Source organism: Lithobates pipiens, unplaced genomic scaffold, assembly GCF_037356315.1.
Source record: "Lithobates pipiens isolate NorthernLeopardFrog02 unplaced genomic scaffold, aLitPip1_a1.2 Scaffold_25, whole genome shotgun sequence".
NCBI classification, from domain to species: domain Eukaryota; kingdom Metazoa; phylum Chordata; class Amphibia; order Anura; family Ranidae; genus Lithobates; species Lithobates pipiens.
The window spans coordinates 220810969-220821141 of record NW_027507787.1 but is presented as its reverse complement, the minus strand read 5'-3'; the positions used below and the strand labels follow the sequence as shown (position 1 = coordinate 220821141).

The window sequence follows — 10173 nt, the reverse complement described above, 5'->3', positions numbered from 1 at the left end:
TCCTGTGCGAGTCGGCAGATCGCACTGCGATATGCGGACGGATCTGGGGGTGTCATTAACATAACATTGACACTCCCAGCCGTCCGCATAGGGCAGTGTGAACTGCCGGCAGGAGGTGTGCGATGCGGGAAAACGCCGCGGATTCGCGGCGTTCCCGCATCGCAGCGGTGTGAACCCGGCCTTAATCACAATGCAGGGAGCAACTCCGCCTTTTTTTTTTTTTTAGCCAGCAGTGAAAATGGCAGTTGGAATCTGGTTTCACATCTTTTCAATAATTGAATAAGCATTTAACAAAAGCGTTTTTTTTATCCTTTTTAGTTTATTTTTACTTCAAAGTGTCTGGGACGGTCTTTATGATGTCTGAATTCATTGTCCGTATGGAAAAATTAAAACCCAGTTCAGAACACACAGAACAAGAAATGCAGTACCTACAGTCACTATGTCAATGGTAACAGGTAAAATGTAACGTAATAAAAAAAGTGGAAAACCAGTGGTATAAAATACAGTTGATTTGTATAGAGCGTTTCCTGAGTCAGTGGAGCAGAAGGACAGACAAAAGACAAACATCACACTATAATGTTCCCTTCAGGTTTGGTGTCTTACATGGACAAGTAGCTGTTGTCTGTCGTTTTATGATATGCAGATGGTGACTCTCACAATCTCCCCGCATTGGTCTCCTAGTCCCGCAGATGGGCAGCGATGTCTTCACTTGACATGGTTGTGTGGTGATTGGGACTGTGGGAATGGCTGCTCACAGAAGAGGCAGTCCTGGATCGCTGTAATCATGTGCTTGCAGATATATGTAGTCCTCATTATCGTAAGTCATCCTGTGACCACTGTGCATTTAGTTGCACTTTCCCCCGCCATTGTGTGTTCTGATGTTCTTTTATTGATTGCTGGTTTCTGTAACCTGCACAGTTTGTTTTCCTATTGCTACATGCAGTACTGCCCGGCAGAATGGACCACTGAAGGATGATTAGGGAAGTAGGGAGATCCCTTGTAATGTAGTATTCTCTCTGACCGCAAAAGAGCCACAACCAGTGAGGAATCTGTTTGGAAAGAGATGAGAGAACATTACCCAACGATCGTGAGTCTAAGAAAAATAAGATTAGAAGACCCTGACACATCTTCGCTTTAGGAACACCCTAATGCAGGCGTAGGCAACCGTGGCCCCCTCCAGCTTTGGTGAAGCTACAAGTCCCATGAGACGTTAGTGTCTTGCAATCACAGGCATGACTCCTAGAGGCCTGATGGGATTTGTGGTTTCAAAACAGCTGGAGTGCCAAGGTTGCCTACCCCTGTCCTAATGTATGCAACAATTGGATTGAACGATCTCAGCATGGCAAGATGTGTTGTACTTGTGGTAGAGATGGGTTACACCAGTTTAAATTTTGGTTTGGGAGGTGGAAGATTACTGGTGATGCTGTATACATGGCTTTATACACGGTACATTCATATTTGTAATTTCTAGTGGTTATGGAAGGCATCAGATAAATATCTATACACCTGTCTACAGAATTGCAGCATGGAGAGAATCAGTGGTACACCTCCACTGAGATTGTTTCCTCGGTGTTGGATAGATCGATCTCTATATCACAGATTGTATCCAGCCCTGCTGTCAAAATCTGTCAGGCTGAGATGTACAGCAACTGGATGCTGTCCTAAGTGGTACAGTTTGTGTTCAAGACGCAGGTATTTGTTTTACAGGTATGCACTCCTGAATACATACAGCCCTAAATGTGAGTACCACTCTTTAAAGCAGCCAGCTGCTGCATATTATAGTCTCTCAGATTTTGACAATCTCCTAACATTGCTAGACGCTCTATCTTTTTTTTTTTTTTAAAAAAGCTTACAACAACTTGAATAAATGATTTAAGTCTAACAGGTTCCTGCAGTGAAGTGTAGATGCCTTTTACTGTTGCTATGATGACAAAGTCAATTTTCTGTAGAAGGCTACAGTACTGGGAATGCAGATCTCCCGTGTCCCCCAAGGTGCTGCTTGTTCCTCCTGCCAACCTTCACCTCTCTGTAAGACACAGTAGTGCTGTTGGGGCCAGCAGGAGGAACCAATTATTATACAGGATACAGGTTTGTGTGTGAGATGATTGAGGAAGTAGAACGGTGTTAGAAGCGGGATAAGCTTCTTTGAAGAGAAGGGTTTTCAGGGATCGCCTAAAGATGGGTAGATTAGGGTAGCGGTCATCAACCCTTTCCTTAGGGCCCAGTAACAGGCCAGGTTTGCAAGATAACTGAAATACATCACAGGTGATGTCATTTACTGGCTCAGTGATTGCAGTATTCATCTCTCAAAGTTGATGCTTAAAACCTGGTCTGTTAGTGGGCCCTGAGGCCAGGGTTGATGACCACTGCATTAGGGGACAGTTGGATAGATTGGTGTAGGGAGTTCCAAAGGATGGAAGAAGCTATGGAGAAATCCTGGAGGTGACAAGGAAGCTAGAGAGGAGGTCTTGGGATGACCAAAGAGTGCGGCTTGGTTGGTATTGTGAGAAGAAGAAAAACCACCATGCGTGTTCAAGACAACAGGATAGGAGTATGCATGTGGAGGGGCTATCTATGGAGAAGGAACAAGGAAAATATTTGGGCATGGGGAATCTTTAAGGTGGGGTGATGCACATACTGAGGACTGTGCAAAGATGAATTTCATGTTGGTGATAGTATTGGGGGTGATGGCAGTAGTGTCATGTTGGCCACAATCTCTTGAAGATGGTAGTTTTCTAGCAAGTATAAATGGGAATGCTGATATTAAGAACTGCAACCCCATATACCCAAGCCCACCATAACAGTGGTCTTGGTGTCTGACAGTGCAGTAAAGGCGAGGTGCAAGTAGAGGGATAGGCAACCTTGGTAAGTCATGTGGCTGTCGGTCTTGCAATGCCTAATAGGATTTGTAGTTTCAATCCAGCTGTAGTGTCGAGGATTTGAAGGCTTGGTGACATTCACATGGAAGTGGCTGTAGCCAGCAATCCGTTACAGCAAGGGTACTGATAACGGCAATGTCAGTGATGAGTGACTGTATAATGTGCAGGACTCGGGGACCAATGTTACTGTAAGCTACAAGTGTTTTTGGCAGTATTGTGCAGTGATATCCCTATGGGTGGAGCCTAGGGACCAGATGCAGTTCTGTGTGCTTCTTTTTTATGCACTAAAAATGCATGCGCAGTATTTTCCATGTATTCCAATGGCTCTAGTTTGCACCAATGCAGTCAGTTTCTGTAGCGGGAAATGATTGCACTGGTGTGAACTGGAGCCAGTGGAATACACTGTACATGCATTTTTAGGGCCAGTTCACACCACAAAATGCAATTACATGTTCCGGATCAGTCTTTGCTTACAGTTCACACCACATGCAATGCCATTTGCATTTTTGATACAATTTGCTAGGTTCTGGTACAGCTCTGTGCAGAAAAAAAAATGTAGCACGCTCTATTTTTTTTTTATTTTTTTTTTATTTCTGCACTGGAATTGACCGCACTGATGTGAACTAGAGCCATTGGAAAACATGAAAACACTGTGCATGCGTTTTTAATACAGAAAAAGCGCACGTAACTGTATCTGATGTAAACTAGCACTAAATGATTGCCTGGTGACCAGTTACTTGCAATCAGGTGGATTGGAATTCTTTCTGAAAAATTCAACCTATCATCAGCAGATATGGGCATTATATACTGACTTGGATTGTCTATTTACTAAGACTAGACTCTTCATTCTCTGTGTATGGCCAGAAGCAGTGTTGATAAGAGTAGTAAACTGATTGTGAAGCTTCAAATATTTGTTTTAGTAAAATAACAAATGTATTTTACCTGCTCCGTGCAGTGGTTTTGCACAGAGCTGCCCTGATCCTCCTCTGCTGGGGTCCCCCACCAAATGCCCCCTATAGAAAGCTGCTTTTTTTTTTTATATGGGGCACTTATGGGCTCGCTCCTGAGCTGCTCTGTCTGGTGGCTTCAGCTCCACTCCCTGACCAAGAATTTGACAGCAGTTGGAGCTAATGGCTCCAGAAATGAGATACTTGTCACCCACACTGCTTCTACTAAGAGCACACTACAAGACGGTTGCAAATTACCACCCATGGGAAATGGACAAATAGTGACTGTTAATATACTATATTATGTTTAAAGTGTACAGAAGGATATGGTGCAATGTGACCGCAATTACAGAAGAGGTTTGGGGTAAGGATGTTACTGTGTCAATTATTTTGAATGGTGTTGCTTGGTAAGTACAGTATTAGTTGTATGTGCATTACCTGTCAGACTATATACAGTCTGCTTTTGGACCTACTAACAAATGCTATTTGATTATGTAGGGCCTCATGTTATATAGTTTTGATAAACCTAAAGTTGATTGTATGAGCTGCTTGTACCGTGCATGGTGAACTTAAGGCCACCCTTGCTACTATTTGTAGTGATTTGGTGAACATTATAATATATTAAATAGGAAAACCTACAAGGCCTAGTATGAATTGTGGGGGGGACCCCATACTGGCTCATTTGCTTATGTATCCTTGACACTGACATAAAAAAAACTGTCATGTATAATAGTGGCGGAAATATTATCCTTTATTAGATGTGGTGCTACACATGTTAAGACTGAACCTTAAGCTTGTTCTTATTACATAGCATGCACCTTAGTGCCAGCTGTGATGATCATGTAGGGAGAAAACAGTAGTGGTGAGTGAGACCATTATTTAATTCTTCTATGACTGATCCCTACCAAATAAAGGTAAGCCGATGACCATTTTTGGAGCACTACCTCTTTTTTCCTTTAGGAATTATACAGCATATGTTCTTATGGGCAGCAAAAATCTTTGCAGGTACATGGATTCTAAAGGAAGTTACTCAGCATCCTCTTAGGACACCAGGTGCCTCTTGTTCTTTATTTCTTTTAACACCCATGTGGATGAGAGCATAGATATTAGAATAGTTGGTGAGAGGTGGCTGAGATGGTTAAAGGTTGAGTATAGTGGGTGAAAGTCATGGCAGTTTATGACTTCAGCTACCTGGGAGACACGGGGACAATTTTCATACTTTTGGCTCTGTATGCCATGAGAAAAAAAAATAAATAAATTCAAATGACTTTCAAGTGCAGATTTTCAGCTTAAATTTGAGGAGTTGGACATAAAATATAATGTACAAATTTTAGAAACGGCAACCACAGTCCCGCCATTTTCAGGGGGCTCAAATGTAATTGGACAAATGAAGAAAATATAAATGTCAATTTTTGTTGGGAATCCTTTACTGACAATGACCTGCCTTAAGTCTGGAACCCATGGACATTACCAAAGACTGGGTTTCCTCATTTTAGGTGCTTTGCCAGGCTCTAACTGCAGCCGTCTTCATTTGTTCTTGGTGGGGCTTTTCTGCCTTTTAATTTTGCCTTCTGCAAATGAAATTCTCAATTGGGTTGAGATCAGGTGATTGACTTGCCCATTACAGAATATTACTGTACTGTGAAACGCCATCCAGTCAGCTTTGCTGTATTTGACAGTATAGCTCTAAACACTGCAGAATTCATCTGGTTATTTCTGTACTATCCTTAGAACACCAATGACCCAGTGCCACTGGAAGCCATGCCATCACTCCTTCCACCATGTTTTACAGATGACGTGTGCTTTGGATCATGAGCTGTTCCAAGCCTTCTCCACCCCTTTTTCTTGCTGTCATTCTGTTAGATTAATCTTAGTTTGATCTGTCCAAAGAAAGCTTTTCCAGAACTGGTCTGGCGCTTTTTTTTTTTGTTTTAATTCTATTCGTCTGGACTTTTGCATGGTTTGCACCTTGTGGTGAAGCATTTGTATTTGCTCTCATAAAGTCCTGATACACCACCCCCCCCCCTCTAGGTCTTTTTATGGTACTGAGCTCACCAGTGCAATCTTCTTTACTCAGAATCTAACTATTTGCTCTTGGCCTGCTCTTCTCTCTGATGGATTTGTTTTTGAAGCCTTACACTGGTCTGTTTCACTTGTATGGACGGCTCCTTTGAATTCATGATGTAGGCCAGTGATTATGAACCTTAGCACCCCAGATGTTTTGAAACTACATTTCCCATGATGCTCCACTACACTGCAGAGTGCATGAGCATTATGGGAAATGTAGTTCCAAAACAGCTGGAGTGCCAAGGTTCGCCATCACTAATGTAGGCTCATAACACTAGATTACAAATACCACACTTGGCATCAACGCCAGCTAGGGGTGCAACATATCAAAGAACGCACCAATCAGATCGTTTCTCGGATCAGATTCATTTGATGGGGCAATGACATTGTAAACGCAGACGGATGCACCAAGATAGCCACCGCTCTGGAACTAGGCTGCAGCCGTGTGCTTTGCTAAGGCCAAGATCTCAGTGTGTGCTGATCTGAGCGGGCTGACCCATTCTGATCACAGAACGGTACCTACCCATTACACCCCTAACACCAGCCCTGTTTACTGCTTGCTTGGAGTAGCCCAGAGCTTTTGATTCAATTGTCCAATTACTTTTGGTCCCTTAAAAGAAAAGAAAGATGGCCAGTCTTAAGCTGTAACTCCCGCCCCTTCCTTCGATGTGGAGGTACTTACACTCAAATTAAACCTGACAATGTGCATGTTTAACCCATATCTATCATAACTTGAATATGCTTTAGTAGCAGGAAAAAACAAAACAAATTGTGTCTAAATACATATGGACCTTGTGTATTTCCATTACCAAAGTGTTAGTGAAACTGAGGCTGCACAAGAAAATAGATGTTGCTTAGTGGCAAGATATTAATTAGCCCCTTTTCTTTACAACTCTATTGCTTACAATACATGTTTTTATTTGATGCCATGAGTTAAATACTGCTGTGTGGTTTAGGTCCCTTTTACACACAATGCCAAGTTGGCACGCAGGGCTCTTCCACACAGACTGGCTGGGACCATTCAACCCAATTACAGCTCTACTTCCTCTACAAATCTGCACACAGCATTGACAAGCTCAATGCACAAATTCAACTTATTTAGTGTTTTGTTGGAAAAGTCTAGATGGTGTGCACATGATGGCATTACTGTATACTCAGAGTGCTGCACAGCTATGTAAATGGCAGGCTTAGCCAGAGAATACTGTGCTGAGCATTACCATACATACTCAATTGGCATCTGTGTATAGAATCATATGTAGCCCCAGCATAACCCCCTATCCCATCTATATCTTCAACTCTCAGAAATTTGGGCTAGGTAAAACATGGGAGGGAAGCTTTTGATTTTAAATAAATGTAGACATTTAAAACAAGCTATAACCAAGACACACCTGTACTTAATGATCAATGTACAATTGTATTCACTTTCTTACTTTGCAAACCTCTCCTTTTAATGTTACTACAAAAAAATTAAAAAACCTAATGCTGCATTCACACCTATGTGTTTTTAGTGCATTTTGCACTACAGAACGTGTTCCATAGGAAACCATGTTTAATGGACTGTACTGCAAAATGCACTAAAAATGCAAAGGTGTGAATCCAGCCTTAGAGCTGCTGTGGGGACAGTTGCAGCGTAAGAGACCTGAATGATCATTTGCCTGATGATACCTCAGTTCTTGGTCTGCTCTGAGCAGACTCAGTCACTGCTCTTTGCACTGCCCAGCCAGGGCTCACCAGGTGTGGCTGGCATAGTCTCCCAGCAGTGCACTGAGCAAGATGCAGATCAGGCATCTGGGTGCAGCCCAATACTACAGTTGGGGATCCTTCTTGAGTGCATTTGGGCTGGTAACGGGCCCAATTTTAGCCCACTGTTGTGCTCTCCTGAGTCCCAGAATCAGCCAAGTATAACATTGAGCTCTAGAATAGAAGCATGGCTTAAAAAAAAAAACAACACTTTGGCCATACTACTTTTAACTGTAGTGGATTACTATTTACAAACAACAAGGTGCGATTTGCATGGCAGTTTAGCTGTAGGCAGGTGCCACCAAGAATCAGATTCTAGCCAGTGGTTGTAAATGCCACTTCTACACACTGTGTGTGCGCATGCAGCTGTCAGATGGTATGAATCAATGGCTGGTGGTGATAATAAAACTATAAATAATATTTTTATTACACTTACACACACTGTGAAAGGTTCCTTGTACACCAGTGGTAGTCAACCCTGTCCTCAGGGCCCATTAACAGGCCAGGTATAGTGCAGATGGATTCCTGAGCTTATTGTATTTCAAAAAGAAGAACCCGCTCCAGCTGTCTACTTCCTAATGATCTCTCCCCTCTCCAGGCATGGGTGCGGCTCAATATACCATATGCAAAAATTGAACAAAAAGGTCTGGATGGCCGCACTCCAATGAACACAATTTCTTTATTGTTCTAATAAATCCATGCAGCAAGGATAAAACTGATGTGTTTCACAGTTATTTATAAGCACCTGCTCTAACTGTGTGAAACGTGTCAGTGCTTTTATCATTGCTGCATGGATTTATTATAACAAAGAAATAGTTTTCATTGGAGTGTGGCCATCTGGACCTTTTTTGTTCAATTTTTGCTTATTTTATTTCACCCAACCACTGGCTGCCAATTTTCCAATTGAGGGCTGCTGGGCGGGGGGGGGGGGGGGGGGGGGGGTTAGCAGCCAACAGGCGCACCTGCAAAGCAAATTGTAAGCTGCATCTTCAAGCACCGTCTGAAATTCATACAGTGTTAAAGCCTAACTCCAACTCTCTTAACCGCATGCCGACCAGCCACCAGTGTTATACTTCTGCAACGTGGCTCAGCAGTGAAAATCGCCATCATGGTACGTCGGTACAATAGTTGGCCACTAGAGGGCACGTGCACACAGCCAGAGCCGTTGTGAGTACCCAGCTGACCGCTGGGCTGCCGCTATCACTTGGGGTACACCGAGAACTGGGATCTGTGTGTGTAAACACAGTTTCTGGTTCTCTGAGGGGAGAACAGACCGTCTGTTCCTATAGAGCAGTGATGGCGAACCTTTTTGAGCCTGAGTGCCCAAACTGCAAACCAAAACGACTTAGAAAAAAATAAGTGCCAACACTGCAATTAAACCTGACTAACGAGGTTTTAGTTTAGAAAAAACTATTCGTACAGTCCTTTCACAATGACACTAATAATGATCCCCCCCCTTTTTTTTTTTTTTTTTTTTTTTAGATAGAGCAGTGCCGCTCTAAGAGTAGTAAGTTAGTTAAAAAAAAGGCTTTATTCAGTGTATGGGCAGGGTATGGGCATAGCATTGCATCTCACTCCCTCTTCCCCGTAGGGCGCGCGGGAGAAAGATTCTGGGAGGGCGTCCATGGACGCTCTACCAGAATAAGCCATCTTTTGCCTATGGCCCGGTCGGCAATTGGTTATAACACTCACATTTGAGTTGTTGAAATCAGTGCGGGGTCAGGCTCCAGTCGCTCCGGTGGTGTCCGTATATCAGATTTCCCACGCAGGCACGGCAACAGGTGCGTCAGATGTTTGAGAACGGGGGGGGGGGCGTGGCTTCAGCGTTCAGAGCATGCACCATGCCCACTCGGACACGTCACCGCTATCCCAAGAGGACTGTGGGAAATGTAGTTCACGGGAGCGGACTAACGATGACAGTGTAATTGTCACGGCGTGCCCACAGAGACGGCACGCGTGCCATGGGTTCGCCATCACTGCTATAGAGCATGAACAGACTATCATCTGCCCTGCACAGTCCCCCCTTCAACACACACACTTAACCCCTTCACTGCCAGTGACATTTTCACAGTACTCAATGCAATTTTATAGCATCAATCGCTGTAAAAATGGCAATGGTCCCAAAACTGTCCGACGTGCCCGCCATAATGTTGCATTCTTGATAAAAAAAAAAATAAAAATTGCAGATCGCCGCCATTACTAGTCAAAAAAAAATTAATAAAAATGTAATAAAACTATTTGCTATTTTGCAGACGCTATAACTTGTGCAAACCAATCAATATTTGCTCATTGCGATTTAAATTTTTTTACAATTTTTATTATAGCAAAAAGTACTAAATATCGTGTTTTTTTTTTTTTTCTTTTCAAACAGTGCAGGTTTTTTTGCGCTATAAACAAACAAAAAAAAAAGCGAAAGGGGCGATCAAATACCACCAAAAGAAAGCTCTATTTGTGTGAAAAAAAAAAATGGACGTCAATTTTGTTTGGGAGCCACGTCGCACGACCACGCAATTGTTAAACTGACGCAGTGACAAATCTCA

The 10173-nt window shown here is 42.9% G+C and overlaps 1 protein-coding gene across 2 annotated transcripts in view; it reads right to left on the bottom strand.

Moving 5' to 3' along the window:
• Positions 1-299: 299 nt before the first annotated feature.
• Positions 300-10173, bottom strand: part of CTBP2 (C-terminal binding protein 2) — a 76425-nt gene continuing 66551 nt past the window's right edge. For both annotated transcript variants that reach the window (XM_077455561.1, XM_077455562.1), the window contains one exon: positions 300-1049. The gene's annotated coding sequence lies outside the window, so the exon portion shown is untranslated. The remainder of the gene's footprint in view (positions 1050-10173) is intronic.